Source organism: Papio anubis, chromosome 3 (assembly GCF_008728515.1).
Source record: "Papio anubis isolate 15944 chromosome 3, Panubis1.0, whole genome shotgun sequence".
NCBI classification, from domain to species: Eukaryota; Metazoa; Chordata; class Mammalia; order Primates; family Cercopithecidae; genus Papio; species Papio anubis.
Window position 1 is genome coordinate 123,050,842 of NC_044978.1, and position 27,897 is coordinate 123,078,738.

Genomic DNA, 27,897 nt, shown 5'->3' on the forward strand with positions numbered 1-27,897 from the left:
ACAGAAACCTTAAAATAAAATCATTCATAATCCTACCGTGCTGATATAAGATGTTAATATGTTGGTGCATATCCTCTGAAGACTTTTTCTCTATGAAAAACAGGATACTGTAATATTGTGTTTGTATACTTTTTCACTTATTAAGTGATTATTCTTTATGTCATTCAATATTTTTCTACGATATTTTTAATGGCTACATAACATTCCACTGGTATGATGTATCATAATATATTTAAACAATCTTCCATCAAGGGACATACAAATGGTTTTTAATTTTTAAAAAATTGCAATGGATGTCACTTAGAGCTTTATCTTCATAATGCCCTTTGGCACATCCCTAGAAATGAAATTCTGATTGCTTTGACAGACATTGCCAAATTGTCCTCCAGAAAGGTGTGGCAGTTTACTCCCAACACAATGTCAATTTCAAATTCCCTCTCGGCTGTGATTTTAAAGCTCTTCTTTCTAATCTGCCTTCTACATGACTCTGATATTATGTCATAAGTAATTGATGTTTTCAGGATAAATGGAAGACAATTGAGAGAAAAATCTGAAAACAATTTCAAAAGCAAAATATTCACAGTGATTGTCTTAAGGCCAAAGTAAGCAAATTCATTTAACATCATACATTTAACCCAAATTGAAAACTACTAATAGCTATTATTTACTGAGTGCTTACCATGCACCAGTGATAACTTTGCAATAGTTCTATGTGCTTTACATCAATTATCTCATTTTTTTATCCTCACAAAATTACCCTGTGGAATATGTTTCTGATGTTCCTTGTGAAGAAAAAGCCAGAACTCAGACAATTTATAAATAAATTGCTCAGTCACACAGCTAGTTGGTGGGAAGCTGGGATTTGAATCCAGAACAGTATGATTCAAAAGATTACATTTCAGCTACTAGAAGGATCATAAATTTGTAGTTCTGAAAATGTTGTACCTCAAAATAGTACACAGTGTAGCTCATTTGTATATTTACAACATGAACATTTTACCTCAATTTATTGTCATTTGGTATTACGATTGAAGATATCTGCTTGGATAAACTTTGGATTTTTACCACCTGGACCTGTGATAATAAACAGTAGGTCTCTCATTTCTCAAACACAAGGTGTTAGGAAGGCTGCTGCTAGGTTGGCAGAGGAGGTTCTCAGCCGTTCTCAGTGCATATGGCTCTTGTAGAAAGCGACCACCAGGCCCTCTCTTTTGCTCTCCTTTTCTCACAAATTGTAGTCCATATGATAGACATTCTGACTTTCTTGTTTACTTCCGTTTTGAAGGTGAATTTGAGGTGATATAAAGAAGCAAAGGGCCGGGAAACTGACAGCAGAGAATGTTGGGTCTCTCTGGGAAGGTTTCCTTGGTCCCAAGACTCTTATGTTCAAAACTGAACCAGGAGCCTCTATAGTGGGATGTTTCTCTGGTGACATAGTTGTGGAAGGGTTAAGATGGGGAAATGGAAGGAAGATATGGCATAGATAATACTCGATCCCAAATGTAATGGAACTTAGAACAGAAAAAGGAAAAGGATGTGCTGTATTCCAGATATGAAGCTCAACAAAGTAACATCATTAGGGCCAGAAATTGTCCTGTTGTGGCATTCCAAAAGCATATGAGCCTCTGTCCTACTCATTATGAATCTTTATCCTTTCCTCTCCCTCTGCTCTCTCTCTCATCAGCAGGCTAAAGAGAGGATACATCTCTCGCTTAAGCTTGGGGCTTTTTGGCACGAAGCTTGATTGTCTCGGTTTCTTCTTGGCAGATTTAAATTGTTAGAGAAATGAAACTCGTTTGAAAACAGTAGGCCCTGGCAGGCACTCTCCCAGGCATTGCCCAGGACTCCAGGAACAGTTGTCAACTTGCTGCATGGCATTTGTCTAGGTTCGGTTTGATCTTAGTCTCAGATCCCATATGGTAAGAAATAATTCTGTTTTAAAGTTTTGTGTATGATTGAGGTCAGAAGAGGGAGAGAACTTGCTGCATATGGAGTTTGCAGATTTTTTATACTGAAATTAAGATTTAATGAAGATGGAGGAATAAGAACAAAAATTATTTGCATGAAAATGAGACAAAACTGAAAAGGGTATTTTTCTTTTCTCTGAATGTAAATCTCTATTTGACTATTAAATTCCTGATTTTAAGATGTTTCTATCATTGTGGAAGTACGAGAATACTGATGGCTAATATGTATGTACAATATGGCATGTTAGAAATTAAAAGCACATTCACATATATTACTGAGTTTGAAAAAAAGAGTTTTACTACAAATGGGGAAACAAAATAAAATAGTACCATTTCTAGTAGTATTAGTTCTTATATAATTTATTATCCAAGTTTTTGGTTTATTTTACAAGAGCATGTACAGCATCATATAAAGAATCTGGGCCAGGTACGGTGGTTTACGCCTATAATCCCAGCACTTTGGGAGGCTGAGATGAGAGGATTGCTTAAGACCAGGAGTTAGGAACCAGCCTGGGCAACATATTGAGACCCCATCTCTATAAAAAACACAAAAATCAGCTGGGCATGGTGGTGTGTGCCTGTAGTCCCACTTACTAGGGAGTCTGAGGCAGGAGGATCACTTCAGCCCAAGAGATCGAAGCTGAAGTGAACTATGATGGTGCATCTCTACTCCAGTGTGAGCAGAGTGAGACCCTGTATCAAAATTAAAAATAAAAAAGAATTGGGCCCGGTGTGGTGGCTCATGCCTGTAATCCCAACACTTTGGGAGGCTGAGGCGGGCGGATCACCTGAGGTCAGGTGTTTGAGACCAGCCTGACCAACATGGAGAAACCCCGTCTGTACTAAAAATACAAAATTAGCTGGGCATGGTGGTGCATGCCCATAATCCCAGCTACTCAGGTGGCTGAGGCAGGAGAATCACTTGAACCCAGAAGGCAGAAGTTGCGGTCAGCCGAGATCACCCCAATGCACTCCAGCCTGGGCAGCAAGAGTGAAACTCCATCTCAAAAAACAAACAATATAATAAATAAAAAACAAAAAATAAATATAAAATAAAAAAGAATCTAGCAGGCAATAATATGCTTAGAGGTTCTGATGAAACATATAATAGACTATTTTCAAGTTTTTCTTTAGACTTCCAATAGGACATAGTAATAGTAAATAATTGAAATAAAAATGCTTCCCCAAAATTTGAGATGTTGGTAGATAAGCATACATTTTTTAATCAATTTCTAGTTAAATCTATACTGTAATTTGATTGTGCAGTTACAAATTTCATCTTCTTTTCTCCATCTCCATACCACTATTTGGAAAGAGAGATGACTACTTAGCAGCTGGAACTGTGAAAACAGAATAAATTTCAGAGCATCTAAATGTGTGTGCTGCTCCAATAAATATTTTAGACATCAGAAACAGTTGGTGGTGTCAACCCCTAAGTCTCAGGTCTATTTCCTCTGTTTATTTTGCCCCTACCACTCACTATTGTGTCTCTTTGACACACAGCCTCTTCTTATTGCAGAATCTCAGAGGAGCAAACACGAGGCCCTTTTCACAGAATCAGTTTAATATAGACTAGTATGAATGATGATACACAAAGAACTATTAATGAAAACTTCCTATATCTGGTGGTTCATGGGTTAAACTCACTTGTCACCGGACATCTCCAAACTGATTTTTGACCTGGATTTGTTCCTTACATATATGACCATTTCCTTCCATTAACTCAGGTTAAGCAGAAGCTAAAACAGAATAGACTAAACCAGGGGTAGAGGACCAATCTGATTAAATCTAACAATTTGTACATCTGTGCCTGACTTTCATCACTTCTTATGATTGTGTATAAAGTACCTGCTGTTGAATGAGGGATTAAGCCCATTCCAATTATTGATGCTTTTTAACTTTACAGATGTCAAAGGCATTCCTTCAAACCTGTTCATTTCCAGAGGAAGGCTTTTCCAGATGGGAATTAGAAAGCAAGATTTGACAAAATCTGCTTCTCTGTTACTCAATACAAAGGGATATTACAGTAACGCTCCCATTTCTGTTAATCCATTCATTTCAGGTTTGATTTACCTTTTTTGCTTTGATCTAAAAATCTCTGTGGCTTTATAGGATTATATGTTGCTATATTCAGGTTTTGAATGAATCACACTGTATGCATTTTAATATGATTTCTCTGATTCCAAAGCCAGGATTAACCTGTTGTTTTTGATTAAAAAGATGCTATGTTTAGATTTCAGAGGAGTGTTAAATTTCTCTGCTTATCTACTCTTTGTCTTCTTTTTAAATAGACACAAGAAATTATATTTGTTGTCTATATTGATGAAATAAAGTATCATTTTTAAAAGAATTTAAATATTAACACTCAATATAAACTGTTGTATAAATAAGAGTGAAAGTGTTTTTTAACACTGTGTTTTGCATTCCCTCTGTTGACTTCTTGCTAAATTGTGATTACTGAAGTAGACCTCATTTGAACCACAGGAAAGAGAAACTTTGGTGACTGGTCATGTCACAGAAATTAGATATTTTAAAAAATGGTTACCTTAGTGTTTAAAAACAAAGGGAAAGACTCTGCTCTTCCCTCATTTGGTGCTGCCAACTTTTCTTGGCTCTACTAAAATCGTATGTGAAGCAAAAAGTTACAGTAAAGAATCCCAATATTATTTTAAGGAATAACAATATAGTAATGGCAAAATCTTAGAGATGCTTAAAATGGACAGACACTGCTTTAAAAACTTTACCTATATCAATTCAATTAATTTCCCTAAAAGCATTTGGAAGTTGATACCATTATTTTAATCATACAGATAAGGAAAATGAAGACAAAATGGAAGAAAATTATTCAAGCTTGTATGGTAGAAGCATAGTTCAAACTTGGCAAATTTGGTTCAAGTCCATGTTCTTAACCACTGTGCTAGTTATGTTTACATGGTCAACCCAGAAAATATATAAAATGAATTAAACTCAATCTAATGAGAATATGGTAATGAACAAGTGAGAAATCGAATGACCAACTAGTCCATTTTTCTCTCCTCCACAAACTTCCTTTTTAAACGTATGGTATGGTTTAAATGTGTCTCCCAAAATTCATGTGTTGAAAACTAAATTCCCAGTGCAGCAGTGTTAAGAGGTGGGACCTTTCAGAGGGGATTAGATCATGACATCTCTGCCCTCCTGAATGGATTAATGCCATTATCTCAGGAATGGATTAGTTATCTCAGGAGTGGTTTCCTGATAAAATGATGAGTTGGACCCTTTGTCCTCATTGCTCTCAAACCCTCTCTTACCTTCTCACCTTCATGGGATGATGCAGCAAGAAGGCCCTTGCCAGATGCCATCACCTTGATATTGAACTTCCTGGCCTCCATAACTGTGAGAAATAAAATTGTTTTATTTATAAATCACTCAGTCTGTGGTATTCTGTTGTAATAGGACAAAGTGGACTAAGACAAAGTAGAAATTCCAGATATGGGTTCCATAATACATCAATGCTGAGCCCATTTATACATTTTAAGCACAACTCATCTGCCACGTTGCTAAGGTTTTAGCCTATGACTCATAAGCCCTTTGGACTCATTACCACATGGTCTCCCTTTGAATTTACCCTACAATCAAGGAACAGAAATACAGGGTAAAGAAGAATCTAACTGCGAAAACTAGATTCAAACAATTAACCAATGTTTGTGGAGGGCACATACTGATTTTCCTACATCAGTGATTGGGAAAGAAATAGAAGTTTATATACACATTGCTAAATGAGGATAGAGACAATGCATATCCAAATAAAATTTTGACAATCATAAAAGGCAATGTTTATGAATATGTTTAAATGCAAATTAGAAACTAATCACTGTTTATTAAAATCAATTTCATTTAATCTTTGACATTTCTAATATTTGCTAGGAAAGATTCCTGTCTTTTGTTTCTATCTGGTGGTTTTGTTCAAATCACTCTCTAAGGTTCTTTTATCCAGTTTATTGTAAATAAATTAAACATTACTTTCTATCTTTGATGAAAGAGGATTTTAAATTTAAATATCTGTAAGCATTTCTGTACATCTGAAAATAGGCATGAAGGTAAAACTGAAAAATGATGATCTATAGTTTTCTAATAATACAATTTGTATACTCTTATTTATATTTTCAACTAGATTCTGAACTCTTCAAGGAAAAACCTTCTTATTGCCTATTTTTATATAATTTACGCCTATAGTTTATCCCCATTCCCTCACCCCATACTATAGTGATTTCAGTGATATGGATATAGTAGGTGTTTAATAAATATTTGCTGTGTGAATAAATTGCTTTCCATTACTGAAGCGACTTTGAGAATTATTTTTGAAACAATAAAGGGGCTCAGAAAGAATATAGTAGACAAGGTTTGAAACAGGGTTTGCATGTAAATTAGGCATCTTTCTTCAGGTCTCTGATTTTGACATAATCCAAATAGTGCTTCACTGTAAAGCAAAGAGGCATGTTAGCGCATCTTATTCTGTCTTAGGGGTCAAAGGTGCAATGCAACAGAAGAGGTGACGTTGGAACTTGCTTTTTGGCTGCATGCTTTGCCTTTCAAGCACTGACTGAGCTGCAGCATAAGGTGTGAAATTAGGACAAATGTTCCAAGTCCTAGAAAATGAGTGTTTTATTTAACTCCATCTTGCTCAGGAAATTGGTTTCAGGATTACAGGCTTTCAGAAAAGATTGGTGACTAAGGGATATTCAGGTTGATAAATAGAAACAAAAAAAACTGCATGATCTTTGACAACAAAAGCTAAAATAAATGCTAACACACAAAAGCAGCTTTGATAATGCTACTTGAAACAGTAGTCCAGAGTTTACTTTTAGACACATAAGGAAGGACTTGTAGATAAACTTAAACCCTCAGGAGTTGGTTTATCCCCCCAAACCATAACATCCCCTGTGCTAAACACTGAAAAATTGTATTACTTTAAAAAAGCAGGAGAGAAAATGTTCAAAATGCTAGACATTAAATGGGTAGTATAAACACTCTTCAATTGCAAAAAACTCTTTGTTGTTCAATTTAAAAAGACAGATTAGAAAAACTAGTCAAGGATAAAGTATCTTGCTTCTCATAGTATTTTCTATCTCCATCATTGATAAAGTAGTGTAGAACAGATTGAGTTATTATAACCGTGAACTTCTTATTGATTTAATATGAAATATATAATTTGTTCTTCTGCTCTGAGAGTTCTTTTCCTCTGAGAAATAACATATCTTTAAAGTATTAGATTAAGTGAAACCTCTCTAGTTGTTTGTATTCATTCCTGAGCTAAACTAATATTAATAAATGGATTCTTGCCACTTTTAAACGATATCCCTTTTCTTTTATTTTGCTATTTGAAATGTCTTACTTTCACCAAACCAAATTCTTCCTTCTGAAATTACTTCATTCTGTGTGGAAGTAGACGTAGCAAATATATATTGAATCCTTTATTATATGACAGAAAATCTTTTGCCTTACATTGACCTAGTTAATCTTCATCATAATACTTTGAGGAATGTTACTAATGATCCCCTTTTTACACATAAGGAAATTAAGGCACAAAGAAGGTAAGCAACTTGTCCAGAGTTACACAGCTTAAAACTATGAAGTCAAGCTTCAACTTCTGGAAGTCATCCTTTTAATCAATAAGCCATTCTTGACAGAGGACAATATTCTGTTCATCTTTGTATTCCCACACCTTACCCAGTGCCTAGAACTTATTAGGCACTTACGGAACATTTATAAAACAGAGCACTTATTAAGCTTTAGAACGTACCTCCTTTTATTTCTGTTCTCACCTCTGCAGCCAGATTCACACCTTGGCCTTCCTTATCTGGGTAAGAGCTCCTCATTATTTCACCATTCAATCTTCAACTGATACTCAGTTTCAAGTACAGTTTTGACCTTCTCTTTAATTCCCTTGCTCAAAAATTGACCATGGACCCCCCATTACCTCTGAACTCTTGTGTCTGGCATTGAAGGCTCTCTTTTCTTTGTCCTAGCCTATCTTAGTTCTTGTCGGCCAGAGGCCAGTATGCCAAATTCTACTACTCAGTGTTGTCATAGAATGCCCTATGATTTAACATTTATCCTCACCCATAGACCATTGAATGTTTTTCCTTTGCTGTTGTGTGCTCCTGAATTCTCATTCCCATCTAATCCCCATTTATGATTAAGGCTATTGATTCTTTAAGACTTAAATTAATGGCAGTGGCAAGCCATCCAGAGCAGCTGCTGTCATCAGGGAGGCACAGGCAGTGGCAGCAGGAGCAGCTGTGGGAACATCATCAATGGCAGCAGTGGGTCCCCTGTGCCCTGTGTCCCCAAGCAGTGGACTGCACTGCCACCACCCTCCTGAGGCCAGGCAGGACCTGCTCCCAGGTCCAGAGCCTCTGCTGCTCTGCACCCTGGCCATGCAATTGCCGCTGTTGCCTGCCACCGCTGCAGGGAGGGTGTGGGGAGGAACAGAGCTGGGCCTGGAGTGGTGCTGCACTCCACAGAGCTGGTGGGAATGAGGGACAAGCGAGAGCCTCCCTGGAGCCCACTGCCCTGGGGGCTACTATGATGGAGCCAGGCTGAGCCACTCACTGGTTGGGGAGCAGTGTGGTCAGGAGTGGGCAGAGAGGGCCACGGCGAGGACCTGGAGCCCCGGCCCCAGGTTGTGAGGAGGTAGAGCTGGGGCTGCTGCACACTTCATGGAGTGGGTGAGAGCTCTGCCCTCCCAAATGCAGGACCTGGGCATCTCTGCACTTTGCATGCTCAGGAGCCCAGGAAGGTCCCCCATCCCCTCCGGCTTGGCAGAGTCTCCTCCCACTGACTTGCCTTTCCCTATTCCTGGTGCCTGCTCCAATCTCAGAGCAGGGTTGGGGCCAAGCCCAGGTTCTGTCACAGCCCATCCAGGTGTGCACTCACTTGGAGTACTGCTGACATGCCAGCCCCCTGATGCCTGTGCCCCGTCCAGACTTTGGGTGGCAATAAGCATGCGGTGTGGAGAGGGGAGTTGAAAGGGGTCTGAGGGCAGCTCGGCGCTGACCTGCAGGTGCCCCTTGGTGCAGGCAGCCTGGGTGCCATGGACAGCAGCAGGAGGCAGACAGGCTCATGTGTGGAAGGGGGTGGGTCCACGTTGAGGCCCTACCTTCAGGCTAGGAAGGGCCTGAAGGCTGGGGGGCAGGCTGCCAGTCCTGCAGACCACAGTGGGAATTTGTTGTGCCTTTTCTGGGCCCACCAATGGCTGCCCATGGACCAGTCAGCATGTACTTCCTCCCCACTGAGGCCCATAAAAGCGCAGGGCTCAGCCAAAGCAGAGCAAATGATGGGAAGACCAGCTGCAGAGAGGAGCTACATTTTCTGCTGGGAGCTGAACACTTGTTGGGACTACCTGCCTGAAGAGAGGTGCTGTCCTCTCTGCGAGGAGCTGAACATTCATCCGGACACCCTGGCTGCAGAAAGGAGCTGCCCCCTGCAGGTCTCCCCTGAGCTGTTCTATTGCTCAGTAACGCTCCTCTTTGTCTTGCTCACCCTTCACTTGTCTGCATATCTCATTCTTCCTGGTCACAGGACAAGAACTCAGGACCCATTGAATGGCAAGGCTAAAAGAGCAGTAGTACGAACATGCCTGAAGCATGTCCCTTGCTTGCCAGGATGCGGGAGAAGAGAAGGAGAGAAGAGTTGTGGCCCTTTGGGGATCCCAGACCTAGGAGTTCCCCAAGCCGGGACTGTGACTCCCTCTTTGGGGTCCTGTGGTTCCTGGCATCTCCAAGATTCCAGGTGGCACCGCATCCCCTAGTGGCAGCTGTGGAAGCTGCTTGTGGTGCAGCTGGTCTGGCTGTGGCCTTGCAGAGAGCCAGAACCAGTGCCAGCACCTGGAGTTCCCACCCTACTACAGCAGTTGGTGTGTCTGACTGTGCACAGTGGCCAGACCCCAAACTCGCTCACACACCCCTCACTGTTCCACGCCTGACTCGCCCTTGGCAAGCATGAGACCCAGACCAGTGGCATAAACCGAGCGCAGTCTACTTTCCAAGTGGGTGAAATGAGCTCAGTGGCTCATTTTTATTAGAGCCCAGTGGCTTTAATAACACGTTGTCCACTGATTTTACCTGACTATATTTTATTTCTCTTTGGATTCAAGTAATAGTTCATCATATTTTGCTTTATAGTAAATGCCTTTGTCTTTTTCTACTTACTAGGTTATAAACATCTTGAGAGCAAGGACTAAATCTTACTTATCTTTATTAAGAACTAACAATGGAACACACAGAAAATCCATGGATATACTGTCAGACTGTCACCAAATATACATTCAACATTTTTCTTACTTGTGAGACTGATTTTGAGAAAATTTGCTATCACAGAATCACTAAATTTTAGAGCAGGAAAGGACTCCTGTAATGATTTTACTTAACTGCCATATTTTACCAATAAGAAAACTGAGGCATAGAGAAGTTGAGACTTTCTACACACCAGTGCCTAGTCTTCACGATGCTTATGCCCAACCCTGAGTCCTTTCCTCTACATAACGTCACCTCATTACATTTCTGAAAGACGGAGAAGTTTCATAACAACAAGATGAAAGACTTTGGAAGTTTCCAGAGGCTATCAGGCTATCTTCTCATAGTATACCCATCACTTGTCCAGCAGAAAGAGGCTAAAAAGGCTTTATAAGAATATCAAGGCCCCAATGTTGTACTTATGTTTTGACTTTATATCTCCGACTAATTACAGAATTTGATTATTAAAAAAAGTTCTTTATACCAAATCTTGGTTTATACTTTAAATGTTTTTTGATATTTATTATATATCAGTTGACATTTCCTCTTCTCCACTCGAAACAAACAAAAACCCCAAAATAAAAACTGTGAGATAGAGCATATATAAGCATTGTTTCCTCATTTTATGGATAAAGAATCTCAAAGGAAGCAACTTCGTCAATATTAGGATGGTGACCTTAACCTGGAGAGTAGCCAGGAGGAATCTGTTCTCATATTGTAGATACCAGGACATTCTGCTTCCTCAAGAGATGGTAACTCTAACATCTTGATGTTACAATATCTACAATATCTAAGGAATGATTTTGTTAGCAATGGACACTGCAAGTGACAGGGGCTAGAATGTCTGAACCAGCCACCACTGCCAGTGAGCTGTGGCCTGGTTCAGCTTGGTTTCCCCATTCACTTTCAGGTGATGGAAATGTCATGCTTTAACATGCCCATTTATAATACTAGTGACAATCTGTTGTACCCTCTCAAGGAGACATTGATGCTCATAGGGGCAAGTATTCACAGGCACTGAAAAAGTAGAACTATCTTGAGAATTTGTAAAAATGACATGGAATAACATTGAGAACTGCTTCATTCACAGGATGTAGGCAATGATTTTCCTAAGGTGTTAGGCAAAATGCATACCATTTGTATGTAGGAGGAAAGAATGGCAACAGAGGGAACATTACAGTGAAATTTGGTTTTATACCTTGCCATATACTTTAACATGTTTCATCTCAAAGCACATTTTGTTGCCTATTTCAAGTTAAAGTCTCAACTTCTGACATTGATCTTTGATGTGTCCCCACAATATGGCCCCCCTACCCTGCACTTCTATTGCTTCTTCCCTTCATATCTTATCTGCTTTAGTCAACACAGACTACTCATTATGCTTACAACATGCCGATTCAGCAAGATTCAAACAAACAAACATTTGATAAATGTCCACCGTATGTTTGGAATTTTGCTAAGAACTATAGAGGGCAGGAAGAGAAGGCATTTCTTCTGTCCTTAAGTAATGGAAACCTAATGGGAAAGACAAGCAAGTAGATAAATTAATCTGATCTGAAGTAGAGTGAGCAGTAGGGAGGGCAAAAATGTTGAAAAGTAAATTGGGTTATATGAGGGCATCAAAAGATGTTATTTAAGTGTGTGTGTATTTTTAATGCATTGGGAGCCTCTAAAAGGTTTTGAATAGGGAAAGAATGAGCAGAACATAAGGTGGGCATTATGAAGGATAAGCTAGAGAGACAGATATTAAAATGAGAGAAGCCATACTTTAAGAAGGTTGTAATAGCAGTTCATGTTGGGTATGATAAGGGCCTGAAAGGTAATCACTGATAGTAGAAGTGAGATGAAAGGGATGCACTCCATGACTTTGCAATAAGAATGTCCTTATATTACAGTGGTTAAGCATGTGAATTCCAGTGTCACACACGGGTTTGCATCATGTCCCTGCCATTTATTAGCTATGTCACCTTAAATGAATTAGCAAACTGATCTATGCATCAGAATCCATATATCTAAAATGGAGATTATCTTGGCACTCAAGTTAAAAGTGTGTTCTTAGTTCACATGAAATAAGGTTTATAAAATGCCTGCCACAGAGTAAGTACTCAATAAACATTTCATATTATTGTGGAGAAGTTTTAAGAAAGATGGTTGAAGAATTTGATCAGAATGTCCTCCCCTCCAAGTTTATTTTTCTTTCCACTTGCTTCTCTGCCTTGTTGAAATCTGCCCATCTCTATTACATTCCACTATGAAGAGTTCCTTGAATAGTCCTGTGCAAAATGATCTTTCCTACCTCTGTATTTTAAAAATATTGATCATCTATACTAACCAAGAGACACTTAGCATTTACCTCATGCTGTTAAATATATTTCTTTGATACAATTTTCTGATCGATAATATGTCAAATCCTGTTTATCAGCATTAAATAAATTATAATGCGGATTAACCAGAGGAAGTGATTTTACTTCGGGCTCGTTTCTTGGTGATAGAATCCACTTCTAGCTCCTCAGTTCAAGGTCTTTAAGAAGAAAATACAATAAGTTAAAAATACTTCTGTACATGGTGGTGATAAAAGCTGGACACCCGTGGAAAAGCAGAAGGGCTCCAGCAAGGGGACCAGCAAGTACAAGGGCTCCAGCTATTCGAGGGACCGAGTGTGGAGGAGCCAACTCCATTTTATAATAGCTCACAAAAAATACTTGAATTTAATTTGTCTTTGCATGGCAAAGTTACCCTTTACAACAATAGCTAATTTTATTTTACAATTTACTGTATTCTAAAAGAGGTTTAACGTTATTTTGTCTGGAATGGAAGGCAGTCAGTCTTACTTTAAGGAATCTTCTATTTCTTTGAAAAACAATAGATGCTAAAATGCTTCCATAGCAGAACTAGAGAAAAAGAAAAGACTGGTCAAACTAATTTCCTCTTATTCTATTGAGTTGGTTTATTTGGTCCTGCATTAGTAGAAATACATAAATAATTTTTTGAAATGACATGGAATATTTTGAGAGTATAAATGTGTATATGGGATACAAAGGCATCAGAGGAATTTTGTTTTGAAATACGCGCTTTTAATGTAGATTGATACCATAGAGTAGAAATTGAAATTATATTACAGATTTCTGCTTTTAATAACTTTGTGAATTTTTCACAAAAGATCTAGATCTTTTTTCTCTTTGGAAGATCTAAATCATATCTTCTCTTTTCTTCTGTCAATCTTCCCAAATGTATTGGTATTCTATTCTGTGAAAGGTATTATTAATTCTACACAATAAGTATTCAAGGAAAATGTCACTGACTTATTCTTGTTAATTTTAGGTTGCCAGTGTAAAAATCTATAAAATAATCAAAATGATGGTAGGACAAAATGTAAAGGGATGTGCAGTTGCTGACTAATATTAACCCGACAAATTTTAAATATGTTTTCTACAAAGACACCCAAATCCTTCATAACAAAGTCTCATTTTTTGTGTGTCATTGCATTGTCTGAGACTGTATAAACATATGTGTCTGTAATGTATATATCTTTATTCTATATATGTATATTTGCATTATATACATATATACATTTGTGTATACATACTCACATTTATTTCATATCTACAGCATCAACTACTTCATAATAAAAGTGATATGTGTAACTTCCAAGTAAAATGCTTTAAAGAAGAAATTGCTTGCTTGCCACTTAATCTCTTTTTCCCTTCTTACAAAATGGAACATGGACTAGTATGTGTAATCCAACCTCAACCAATACAGAGAAGAACACTGGAGAAAATGGAAGAGTAACAAGATATCTATAGGGAAGGAGCTTCCCTACTGGCCTGGAAATGCTCATCCCTGGATCATTAGATAAGAAATAAATAAAATTTGATTGTGTTTGAGCCTTTGAATGTTAGGGTTTTGTTGTTGTTGTTGTCACAGCTGCTTAAAATATACGCGCAAAGTAATATATTTGCCATCTTGACTTTTTAATTTGGGCATCCTTCCCTTTTCATTCCTGTTCTCTCAAGGCTTTTTAAAAATATAAACCTTCCAACATAAATATTTTCAAAAAGCATGCAAAAAAGCAATCCTAGTTCGGAAGGAAACAACATAAGATAAATGTACAGGTCAATTTTTACTGCTAACATGGACCATCTGAAAAACATGGCAAAGTCACTCTTCTTTATTTTCAGATGCAAATTTGATAATTTCTTCTTGGCCTTTATTTATTATTTTATTTTACATTATTTTGAGTAGGGGTCTTGCTGTGTCACTCAGGCTGGAGTGCAGTGGCATAATCATGATCACTGCAGCCTCAAACTCCAAGGAAGCCTGGGACGACAGGTACGCATCACTACACCCGCTCTTCTTGACCTTTATTACTCACAATGATGATGAAGGTAACATAGTGGGAGAGTTAGTGAACTGGACTCAATTTAAGGGAAGATGGGAAAGGAACACATTGCCATTTGAAAGTAGCTAGCTGTTCAGACAGGAAGGCTCCTTGGAGCAGATAGGCTTTGGTCTGAGATAAAACATTTGGGCAACCTTCTAGAATTAAGTCAATAATGCGTCCCTTTTTGTTTTGGGAGAAGAATGTAATTGGTATTCTTTTGACTTGGGTAATGGACGTTACCACTCTGTCAGACTCCTTGGTAGGTTTAAAAGTTGCTGAGAATAAGTTTGCAGATTGGCGTAGGAACCAAAAGAAGGACGAGTTTGAAAACACAGACCTTTTCACTTAAGGATCAAAATGATTAGAATGTCTCTAATGAGCCTAGATGGCCTCACTGAGAGAGAAGTCTCCACACATTTTCTGACCTCTTTCGTCTTTATATCACATTTTTGTTTTAAATATATGACTGTTTTACTAATTTTTAAAAACTCATGTTGATTCATTTTGTTATTTTTCCTCTACTCTGTGGCATACTTTTCTTAGTGGCAGCTCGACAGCTCTTCAACCATCATTTGTTTTTCTGTTTTTGCACCTCTTTCGTCTTTTAATTGTTAACATATTTGGACTGAGATGTTTACATATTTCAATAAAATTAGAATTGAGAAGATCCTTTATTTAGCCAAATTTTCTCTGATCTTATCACGAACCTCAGCATCTGTAGATAGTAGTTTTCCCAGTCAAAAACATTATGGTCTACAGAGGAGATTCAACTGAGTGTCAGCAATTTAAACTGTATTCATCACAAAATACAAATTTGAAGAAAATTGCAAGCAATTTTATTAAAAAATGTAAAACAGCACAACATTGCAAAATAAATTCTTCAGAAAATTGCCAGTGACACAGTGTTAGAAACAGGTACAGGCTAAGAAAATGATTAAGAATGTGTATGTGAACCAAAAAGAACTTTCCCATTTTTTTAAAGGTTCGAATAATTCATATAAAGACATTTTTTATTTTACTTTAATAACAGAAATGTTTGTTTTATATTTTGGCAAGAATATTTTTATATTTTCAGCAATGAATAAAGTTCATTGGACAACCAATGAAATAACGATATTAAATTGTAAGTCTAATATGTGTATTTTAAAGAAATTATATAACTTCAACTACTTTTACTGCTCCATTTCATACTCAAAAATATCCTCGTTTGGGATTTTTATATGGTCACACTACCTAGAAATTATGTGTATGAGAGCATTAAACCCAATGAAACACTTGAATCTAGTTAGTGACGGTGGCGGTGCTGGTTTCAGACAGACTGTAAGAGTGATTTGAGAACCCCTCTTGAGCCCCTTGCCCTAATATCGTGGGTATGCTATACCTGTTTGGGTGCAAATTAAAAGAACTCTGTCAGTGAAAAGGAGTCATATTGAGAGGCCAGGGTTCCTGTGGCAAGGAGCAGACATAGGTGAATATAATCCTAGGAATAAAGAGACTACATTTCTTTCTCTACCCATCACATCTCACGTGCTGCACTAAGAAGCTGTCCCAGATTGGCAGTGGTACCTCATGTCTCTGTCACAGGAGCAGTCACCTGTCTTCATGGGCTGAATTCTTTCTCAGGATGTTCTTTGGTTGTTCATGTAGAGAATGCTGCTGGGACTGACCCATGTCTTTTCTGGATCACCACTAACACATGACCAGGTTAGGCCATAGAGAGACTTTATCTTCAGATAGAGGCTCTTCTCCCACCATGTATGCAAATAAAGTGGTGATTAATAACTAAGGTAAAATACTTTACATAGATCTTAAATATTTATCCAAAAATCTTGAGAAACGAGGCTGTTAATACTATACTGCCTTTTACAAAGTTATATTCCACGTATTTCACAAAGTAAAACATGACTGCCATGGCAGTACGATCATCAGTACGTTTCTGAGATCTAGAAGTTTTATGTGCCTAAAATTTCACAAATCATTTGAAAGATTGTTCAATTTCTCTAGAAAAGCCAGTATGGCTCAATGAACAGGGCCTTCTTCCTAAGCTGTGCATCTGGGTAGCATGCTGGCACATGTTTGTTTTACCTGCGGGATGTCCTTGTTCACAAAAGCTTTTTTCACTTCCTGCTCTCATTTGATAGGAAGCAGTGAGATGGGGAAGCTTTTCCTATGAACATAGAAACAAGAAGATGTGATCTTATCATTTGATTATCTATTATAAGGACACTTAAAAGAATAGAATGTTTGGTGAGAAAAAAGCTTTCTCCTCTTTAATAAGAGGATCTCTAACAGGCCTCTTCCTCATTTTCTAGGTATATTAAAAGAGTCTCGAATGGTATAACGTAATGATCCTCAGAAATCTAGTTTTCATCATTTTTTCTACTAGTAATTTGTACATTTCTCTTCTTTACGTCTCCTTTGAAATTAATTAGCATATACCACTTACATATCTACTTCTTCAGAGCTAACTTACTTGTAAAATCAGATGTTTTCCTGGGGAATATGCTTTCATGCTCGCTTTATGCAGGTCTGGCAAGCCCTGTTCTAACTAACTATCTGACATTTCACTCTTCTTAATAGAGAAGTTATGATGGAAGAATATTCATGGCCTAAGTTCAGGCAATTAGGGGAACATTGATTTCCATATAGAATCAATGAAAAGCTGGAAGTTTACACCAAGTGTCAGAATTTTGTCTGAGCAAGTTACAGATGACTTAACATTGGGCCTTTCTATCTTCATTTCCTTATTTATCTTTAAACAAGAAAGAGAACTGTATTGTATTTGCTTGTAAGGGCTGTGATAACAAAGTACCACAGACTGTGTGGCTTAAATGACAGAATTATGTAGTCTCACAGTTTGGGATGCTAGAAGCCTGAGATCAAGGTGTTGGCCAAGTTGATTTTCTAAGGCCTCTCTCCCTGGTTTGCAGATGGCCATTTTCTCCCTGTATCTTCACACAGTCTTCTCTCTCTAGGTGTTATAAGTGTCCTAATCTCCTCTTATTATAAGGACACCAATCAAATCAGATTTGGGCCTATCCTAATGGCTTCATTTTAACTTAATCATTTCTTTAAAGGTGCTATGTCCAAATAGTGACATTCTGAGACAGTAGGAATTAGAAGTTCACACATGAATTTTGGGAGGGACGAAATTCAGCCCATAACAGAAATCATGGTTATAACTTTTATTTTTCAATAATAGTACTTTGAAAAATGACACTGTCTCTGTTTCTTACATTTTAAAAGGAAGACAACATGTTTAAGACTACAGGACATCTGCATAGGTAAGTATAAATCTTGTTGGCATTTTAATTTTCTCACTGGAAACCTTGTTTTCATGTGCAAGTGCTGAAGGTTCTGGGAGATTTTTTTCATTATTGCTCTCCTTATGAAAGCAGCTGTTCAATGAACACAGCATATTTTGTTACCTCATCAAGAAGCAGAGGAAGATTATGTTGTGATCAAGTTTTGTATGGCTATAGTCAATGCTTTTCTGATTGTTTGAGCCTGGTGATTGATTTAATAGGTATACTCCAGGGCAGTTACTCATCCCTGATATATGTCCAACTCAAAACTCCAAGTTATTTATGTAAACGATGCTTTATATGCCTTCCATGCAGATAAATCCCAGTTGACAGAACTGTTTAAGAGATGAGTGTGCTTCCAATTGGGATTACGGTCACAGTATTTATCTATATCAACTTTCATGTTACTTCATGAGCAAATTGGGAGCTTTGGAGGATAAGAGGATAAGATATGATTGGGAGAATCTATTTTCTGCTCTGAAGGTAGTATCTCAACATTTCAGTACACTGTGCATCTAGGAAGACATCAGAAAACAAACAAAGAAAACAGTCTTGAGAACAGATGATTTGTCCTTGAAAAATAAAAACATCTCTAAATCATGGGGAAAATCTAAAACCAGAGCCATTCAGACATACTCAGAAGTTGGAAAATGTTCTTACGTGTAACAAGTTCTGCATTTTTAGCTTTGGCTGAGGATTTCTTCTTTTATATGGTAGAATATGAGCCTTATATGTTCTTTACATACACATGGTTATTAGAAGATCAAAAAGCTACATATGATTTCTGGTTTAAAAATGATGGAGTAGGAACTATTATCTTTCCTTTCCTTTTATAAGAAATCACTCAAAAGCTAAAAAATAATGAGACAAAGGTAAAACAAATGGCAGAGACACATAAAACCTGATAGAGCTGGGAGACACAAAAAACCTCAAAACAATAACAACAATGTAAGAAGGTAGTATATTGCTTGTTTCCTGTGGCTAATTCAACTAAAATATCATTTGATAAGAATAATTTTGCCCAAACAATTTAATTTTATTTATATTGTAAGAGACTAGAACAATCCAGAAAGAAAATTTTATTTTCTTAATATATTTCTAGAACATTCCTTTCACCAGCGTTTTACTTCTTTAACCATGTAAAGGACATATAGATCCTATATTGAAAATAAATGGACCAAGTTTCCATATATCCAAATAAATTTCCACTATGTTCTAGTTTTATAACTTTGCCCCTATGTAATTCCATGGATATGAAATTATATATGGGAAACACCAAAATAATTATTTTATGAAGGAAAACTGGTGCTCTCTCATGCCCTATATCCTTTACAAAAATTAAAAGAAGAAGAAGGGGGAAAAAATCCTCATTAATGTATGCTTGCAAAACAATGGCAGTCATTTTCCTGGCTGAAAACTAAATTATTGTGCTTTATAGTGTGCATGTCTATGATAAGTAGATTACTATAGATCATTCCGAGAGGAGGTAGAGGGAAGATTGCACTAACATTAGCTTCTCTGGTATTTGCAGGCTGTAAATTTCGTTAAATGATGGATGCAAAGATGGAAGACAGATGGACAGAGGAAAAGACAGAATCAGATACTGGATGAGTTAGTACTGCTGCCTGTGGTTCAGGGCTGTCTTATTACCACAAGGCCGGCAAGCATCAATGTCCCCACATCCCCCGTGCCTCCCCCTGAAATGTACCGATTTATATGAAAATTAAGATTACAAATTAAAGCCTGGCTATCCTGGAGTTTTCCAGTTCATCAGCCATCCAATAAAAATGATGTCAAGCCTGTATGCATAATTCCCAGAAGATTACTTTTGTCCTTACAGCTAAGCCCTGTCCCTGATATGAAAGATCTCTATCCACTTTTATCGAAATAAAGAACTAACATCATAATCCCAATATTGAGGTATAATCTTCATTATCTCCTGACCCTCTTGAGGTTTCCCCAATCTATATTACTTCAGATTTGGTTTATGTATAATCCTTATGTATTTACTTTTATTGAGATAGGATTAAAAACTAAAAAAAAAAAAAAAGCTTCAAAAAATCCTTATGATCTCATGATTGAGTTTCATTTCACCAACAATCACCTAATGTGTTAGACTGAGTTTTTTTTTTTTAAGTGCTTCTTATAGTTATATAGTCCAAGCTTGAAAAGGCATTAATTGGTCCCATGTGTTTCCTGTTTCATTACATGAATTATTTCCATTTCAACTTGGTTTGTGAAATGATGGCATCATCTTCTTTTCCTGTTTATTAGAAGAGGTATGGGAGGGGGATGTATGAAAAGATAAGCATACACATAAGGTCATCCAAAGTAACTTTAATCTCTTTTCTTAGGAAGTTTTGATTCATACCTATAGTTAATTACTGGTAAACCACAATCTACCAACCTTTTCTTTCCCCCAAGAGCCTTAATAGCCTCTGGCTATGCCTCGGGCTGTTAGCTACCAAACTAGTCATTAATGCTGGTCAAGATGATTTCTTGGAGATTATTGCTCATTTATTTTTTTAACAGATGAAACAGAATTTGCTTTGCACATGGACTAAAATAATATTTTAGCCATTTTTCTCCTTTCAAAAACATAAACACCGATGAAAATCACATTGTACTATGGTATTTTCAAAGCATTTCATATGTAATTTTAGCTGTGTTTCCAAACTGAAAACTGGATTTGCAATGCTCAGGATTTCGCTGGTGATCATCACGTTTGCTTATGGTTTGCTGTTATATTTGGTAAAACACATCTTGATTAAAAGATTTGATGTGTTCTCTATTTACCTGTGCCTCTTATTTTTACCTTTTGTCCAAGGACACGTTAGGAAGATATTTGCTTTTTAGAATTGAAAACAGGGTATGGAAATAGACATAATTCACTATGGGCATAAAACAGCACTGGAATGTTTTCTTCTATACATAGTATTTATTGTTTGAAAAGAATTCTTATTCTGTCGGGTGTTGTTGTTGTCTTTGTTTTGTTTTGAGACGGAGTCTCTGGCTGTGTCGCCCAGGCTGGAGTGCAGTGGCCAGATCTCCCCTCACTGCAAGCTCCGCCTCCTGAGTTCACGCCGTTCTCCTGCCTCAGCCTCCCGAGTAGCTGGGACCACAGGCGCCCGCCACCACGCCCGGCTAAATGTTTGTAGTTTTATTAGAGACGGCGTTTCACTGTGTTAGCCAGGATGGTCTTGATCTCCTGACCTCATGATCCGCCCGCCTCGGCCTCCCAAAGTGCTGGAATTACAGGCGTGAGCCTCCGCGCCCAGCCTATTCTATCGTTATTGATATAAAATGAGATTCATTATAATTTTTATTGGCTCAATTATTCCTCATCTGTGAACCATTCATTTTCATTCATTCGTGCTTTTACTTGAGCACCTGCTATTGCCTGGGCACATTCAGAGACAAGTTAGACAATGGAGAAAAAACTGGAAAGACAAAAACAGTCAATGATCACTTAGTCATCTTTCTGCCAAAAATAATATTCAAACATAAAAACACGTATTGGAATGATTAGACTTATTAAAATGTTTACTCAACAACTAAAAAGGAAGTAGCTGAAACAATATTTTGGTATCCTTAATATTTTCTGGTTATCAGTTTATTTCTGTGAATTTCCTTATTTTACCCTTGCAACAACTCTACAGGTCCTTAAAGCAAACTTATTCCTATTCCTATTTTGTGGATGTGGAAATTGAGACTTTAGAATTGCTGAAGATATAGAAGAAACAAGAAGGTACTGGAAGAAAGATGCAGAAAAGAAAGTTTCAGGGGTTCAAATACAACAATACCCGCTTAGTTAGCACCTTAATTCCTGCACTTGCTTATAGACAGGAAACACCTCCTTCCTTTCTTTTGAAAACTGTGGCTCAAGATGGCAGGACACCCCATGGAGTCCCAGTTTAGATCTTGAAACAGGTAGAGTAAGAATGGTATTGGTTAGGTAGGCTTAATCAACCAATTGGAGGTTTATTTGAATTAAATTTAAATATTATTTATAGGAGCAAGTCTGCCAGTTATTAATAATTTATAAAAGTTGCTTATTACCAGCTATAATGTAGGTTTCATTGACTGATAGATTTAACTGTGGGAAGAAGTAGCAGAAAGAGAAAAGGAAGTGAAAAGGTGATATGGCAGTGTGGCTTATTTTGAAGGAATTCTAGTTTTGGCCAGGGTGTATAATGTAAGCTAGAAAAAAATAATACTGGGCACCAGGGATGAGTGAAGAATTCATTTACGACTTTGGCTTAGCCCAGCACTATTTGACTTAAGACAGTGTGTATGGTGTCCTGGAAAAGATTTATAATTTATAAAGCTTTGAATTCTCAGGGATAAGCCATGAATTACGGGGTGATTCCAAAAGCTTTACATTCTAATTTAAGCCACTATTATGCTTTTTCCTCATTAAAGACAGGAACTTCTGTTTTTTAGCAAAACTGACCCAAATGTCTTTTAATAAGAATTGTACAGCATGCAAAAATTTAATCTATAAATACAGTCTGTTTTAATTATTCAGGGTACCCAATTATTATAAAAACTACTTTACATTATGAAAATAAAATTCAAGTCAGTAATTAAAAATACGTTTTTTCTTGAACAAAGAAAACAAAGGATCCAATACAACTGTCATAGTTTTTTTTTCACCTTGCTTTTATAAAAATAGCATCTTTGACTTTCTAATAGCTGACAATTTTCTCCTTCATACACTGTCACTCCTAAACCAGTTTTCTAACTCTGAATTCAGATTTCTATCATCTGCTGACCAATGACAATTTCAGGTTATTTCATGACACTCCTATTAGCCTGCCAAGGATTTAGTTTTGATAGGGTTGCTATCTTTATAAAGGAAGGTATACGCAATTACATATTTCAACATTTCCAAAGCAGGTACCTTAGGGTGTAACTCTAGGTATACCCTAAAGTGAATGAGTTTAACCTCTGTGATGCTACCACCTATTAACTCAATGCAGTTGAGGCAATGATGCTAATTAGGCACACAAAAGCTGTGACGTTTCAGCTTAAATACCTACTGGATATAAGCTTAATCTACCCCACCCCCAACAATTATAAGGAAGATAACAAAATTAAAGAACATGTATTAAATGTTGAAAAATATATATTTGATTATTGCCTTTCAAGGACTACACAGACCTAAGTAATTTTAAGGAACTCAAATTCTGCATTCTCAAGTTCCATATGTATGCCTTTCTAAAGTGATTTGCCTAAGAGCAGTTCTATGGGGCTGCCTCTTTCTCACCTTTCTTTCACATTAATCCATCTGCCACTTTACAAAAGAGATCTACCTCTCACCCACTGGGAATCTTACTAAGCGACACTGTCCCAGGATGCAAAAATGTCTTGATTGCCAAAGGAGCAATTAGAAATATTTGTTTCCTAAAAGCCTCCTTATACAAGAGAGTACATGATTTTTCACAATTCTTTATAAGATTTGTTATTTAACAAACAGTCAAACTTTTAACTTGTGTACCAGCTTTCAGGAATAAAAGCCAGACTATGAGACTTAACACTCTTTAGAGTTCTGGTAATGAAAAACCAGCCAGATGCTTGCCCTAATGTATTGTCATGGTTTACTAATGTTTTATTTATTTAAGAGTTGGGGGTCTTGGCCGGGCACGGTGGCTCATGCCTGTAATCCCAGCACTTTGGGAGGCCAAAGCGGGTAGATCACCTAAGGTTGGGAGTTTGAGACCAGCCTGACCAACATGGTGAAACCCCATCTCTACTAAAAATACAAAAATTAGCCAGGCGTCGTGGCACACGCCTGTAGTTCCAGCTATCCAGCTACTCGGGAGGTTGAGGCAGGAGAATTAACCTGGGAGGTGGAGGTTGCAGTGAGCCGAGACTGTGCCACTGGACTCCAGCCTGGGTGTGGCAGAGCGAGACTCCATCTCATAAAACAAAAAAGAGTTGGGGTCTTGCTTAGCTGCCCCAGCTGATCTCAAACACCTGGCCTCAAGGGATCCTCCCACATCACCTCCTGATTAGTTGGGATTACAGGCATGAGGCGCCAGACCCGGCCAGTTTACTAGTTTTTGAATATGTAAAAATTTTGGTCACTGTATGTGTGTGTGTGTGAATTTCTTTTATTCAAAACCATGTAAATAGGAGATTAAGTACAGTTTGCTTTACATGAAAAATATATTACATATGAATGCTTAGGTCATAGAGGGTAAAAGATAACTTTTATTGAGTCTTTTCTTTTTAAATAAATGTATAGAAAGTTGGCCTGCTATATTTACAGGAATTCACCTTCTCCGTATTTTATCCCTTAAAATATCCACATACATGCATATATTTGTCATTGCTTGACACAGTTATTGTTTGATGATAAATTCTCTGAAACACTGGTTCTTTCCTGGACCATTACAGAGGAAACAAAAAAAGATCACTGTTACTCTATACCAGTTTAAATTGAGGGGTAAAAATGTCTAAAAAGTAAACATGTTCACAGTAACATTTTTCTTTTTACAAATTACAATGCAGTTGTTTTTTACACTAACTCATTACACAATAACCCTAAAAGCACAAAAGTTTTTATCTCTATTTTGTAAATGAGAAAACTGATGTGCCAGAGGACATCCAGGTGGTAATAAGCCAAACTAGGACTAAAATTTCAGCTGTTACACTCCTCACTCTGTGATTTCTCACTCTATTGAACCACCACTTGTGAAAATCGCTCAACTTGCTAAAGACTGTGTTCTCTAGGTAAGCTTCCATAAAATGCAGTTGAGGTGATGACAATATTCCAAAGGTGTGAAATCTATCTTAATTTTGGTTAGGAAAGCAATATATGTATGATTTAAAATGAAAAGATTTTTTTTCCCCAGAACTTCACAAAATGTAATTCCCATGCCCTAATAAGGAAACATGGTGTTTAAATAACCCTTCAAGTGCACCTCAAGGAAATGATCTGTGTCTTTCAAGATTTCAAAAGAAGCATTCATGTCTAGGAAAAAGTATTAATATGAAAAAGGATCTTGATAAGTCACTTAGTCTGTTTCATTGGATTTTGGCTGGGTACTGTGTTCTTAAAAGTTCTAACTCAAGATGCCCAGATGGTGATGGGATATGAGAAGCTAATGACATGCATGGAAGGACATGTGGTTCCAGACATGCTAGGTGTCTGGTTCCTAATAAGACACTGCAGTATTTGAGATTTCTGTTCCGGAAACAAATGGGGACAAATTTCATGGTGTCATTTGTGAATGTTCTCATCCTTCAGGCTTTTGCTGTATACCGCCATTGCCAAGTTGTAGCTATGGTTTGCTTGAAAAGAAAGGATGAGGAGGAAAGTAATGACCAAAAAAGCCCAAAAAATAACACACATGATCTCACATTTCTGTAAAATACTTATGGAAAAATGTGTGTCAAATATTCACATTTATGTAATTTAAAAATATTTTTAATTTATAAATTATTTTTAGAACAGTTTTAAGTTTACAGAAAGTGAACAGTTACCATATACCACCTCACCCTTTCCCATGTTTTATAATAAAAATTTGTTATATCTGCTCTGAATTATTTGCTTCTTTTGATGAATTAATTTGTCTGGAGAGTATTACCATGGAAAAAAGCTCCCTTCATATTACCTTTATGAAGAATTCAATGCCTTGTACTGATCAGTGATTTTCAGATGACAGTGTGCAAAACAATCACCTGCAGCGTTGTTAAAAATACAGGACTGATTTTGTAAGTCTGAGCCAGAGACAAAGAAACTGCATTTTTAACATAGCACCCAGGTGATTCTAAATAAATAAGCATATGAACTATACTTTGAGAAACAATGGGCTAGAAATTCTTATCCCTGGATGGAAAATCTCTATTAGACCACCTGAACCCACACATAGGTCTGCTACTCCTTAAAATTAAAAAAAAAGACTCAGTAGTCTTTTTCAAATCCTGTCAAATGTCAGCATGGAAAACAATTTGTGTCTGAGCTAATTTACCAAGCAATGAACACAATAAATTGAGTGAGAGTTAGAAGTGAAATTTTTAAAAATCTCATACACCATTCACTTGCCTAGAAGCCAATGAGGCAAAATTGTTATATCAAAGCATCCTAACAGATAAAATGTTGACTATCGATACATTTTATATATATATATACACACACACACACACTTTTTTGTTGTACAGATTTTTAATGAACTTTTTATTGAAATTATTAGGCCATCAAGACACAATCTCAAAGACAAACAGGATTTATGTAAATGTGTATTTAAGATGGGGAATCTGAATTATTTAGGGTCTAATCCATTATAAAATGACCTAATGGATAGTCACAGGTGTTTTGGACCCCAGTCTAAGAGTTGGAGATGAGCTTTAAGACCCTTACTAGTCAAAGTGTGGTTCCCGGACCAGCAACATGAGCAATGTAGGAACTAGTTAGAAATGCAGATACTCAGGCCCCACCAGACATACTGAAAAAGAGTCTGCATTTTTAACATAATACCCAAATGACTTAGCTGCACATAAAAAATAAAGAAAACTTTCCTTCCAGTGTTTCAGTCCGGATCCATTCTAAATTTTCCTGGCTTTGGACTAATTCCCACTACTAGTCCCCATTTCTCCCATATATCCACACACCCCATTATTTTTATTTCAGATTGTCATCTCTTGCCTCTTGCTCTTATCTCCAAAGGGAAACCCACACAGACTCTAACTAGGAACTCACAGGCTTCATTCACAAGTTTTCTTCTTTTAACCAAAGAAAACTTAGCGTCCTGATCATTATCTTTAAATAATTTGCTAGCAGACTTGAGCACATCCAGTTTATTTAAAGCTGCAAGTGAATAAAATATAGCTAGTACCAGGGTATTCACACCATTACTATCTTCCCTCCTTGCTTCAAAGCCTTGCTTTGCTCTCTCTAGGACTGTGCTTCAGTAAAAAGTAGTCAGTCCATTCAGAATAAAAAAAAAAAAACTCTTTTCCTGTGTAAAAAGAACAATGCTATTACGAAAAAAATGGTGCCACACGCTCCCACAATTTATGTTTCAAAAAGCCACTGCTGCTGCTATATCACTACTACTATCCTGGAACCATCATGAACATGCTAATCTATGCCCAAAGCAATGTTAGTATTATTGTTTATTTTATTTTTATTATCTAAACAGGGATAGCCCAAACCAGACAGTGCTATAATTCTGCTTTCTCCTGGTACGAGACTGGGAAAGAAGATATAATGATAACAAAGAAATGCAGCCAATTATTTTAGTAAATAACACTGCAGAAGTCATATATCATTTCTCATTTGCCAATTGCTCCAACTCTTATCAAGTTACTAGAGACAGCAAGTCAATGTGCCTGGTGCTGGAGAAAAATCATTCAGGTAAGCTGAGGCTGCTCCTTCTGTTTCTCCATCTGCTAAGCTGTTAACACAAAGACATATTGACAAAAGCTCAAGGAAAACATGGAATATTTCATCAGTAAGATTATGCTGCCCTGGAGACAGATGTTAGAAGGTTGTAATATTTAAAAATAAAGAGATAAACACATGGTTGAGAGGAAAGAATAAAATAATTTAGCATGGAGATAGAAAATTAAAAAGAAAAAGGAAAAGATGGAAAGATAGACTGTATCATACTGTATTAGCACAAGAAATGGTAAATCCTTTCATGTAGGGAAAAACTTTTATATCTGCCTCAGGCAATCATTTACCATTAGGTAGACATTCTTAGAGTGCAGTGGGGGAGATCTGTAAGAAGTGCTTAGCAGGGCTAATGATGATTACACAGAAAAGACTTACCTCTTGTCACCAGATAAAGTCCAGGCTTTGACTTAAATCCATACACAACAGTTTTCATAAAAGTTTAAACATGAAAAATGTTATATACTTTGGTAATTCACATTCAGTGAACATAAAAACAACATTAAGTAATGATAACTCTGGATTTATCTGGTGACTTTTATTGCAGAGGTCAAAGTACTTTGTC

General features: G+C 37.1%; 1 long non-coding RNA gene across 1 annotated transcript in view; it reads left to right on the plus strand.

Moving 5' to 3' along the window:
- LOC103884377 overlaps positions 1-19,842 on the plus strand; it is a 349,506-nt gene extending 329,664 nt beyond the window's left edge. The window contains exons 3-4 of the long non-coding RNA XR_002522050.2: positions 17,871-17,908; positions 19,461-19,842. This is a non-coding gene — a long non-coding RNA (uncharacterized LOC103884377). The remainder of the gene's footprint in view (positions 1-17,870; positions 17,909-19,460) is intronic.
- The last annotated feature ends 8,055 nt before the right edge of the window (positions 19,843-27,897 follow it).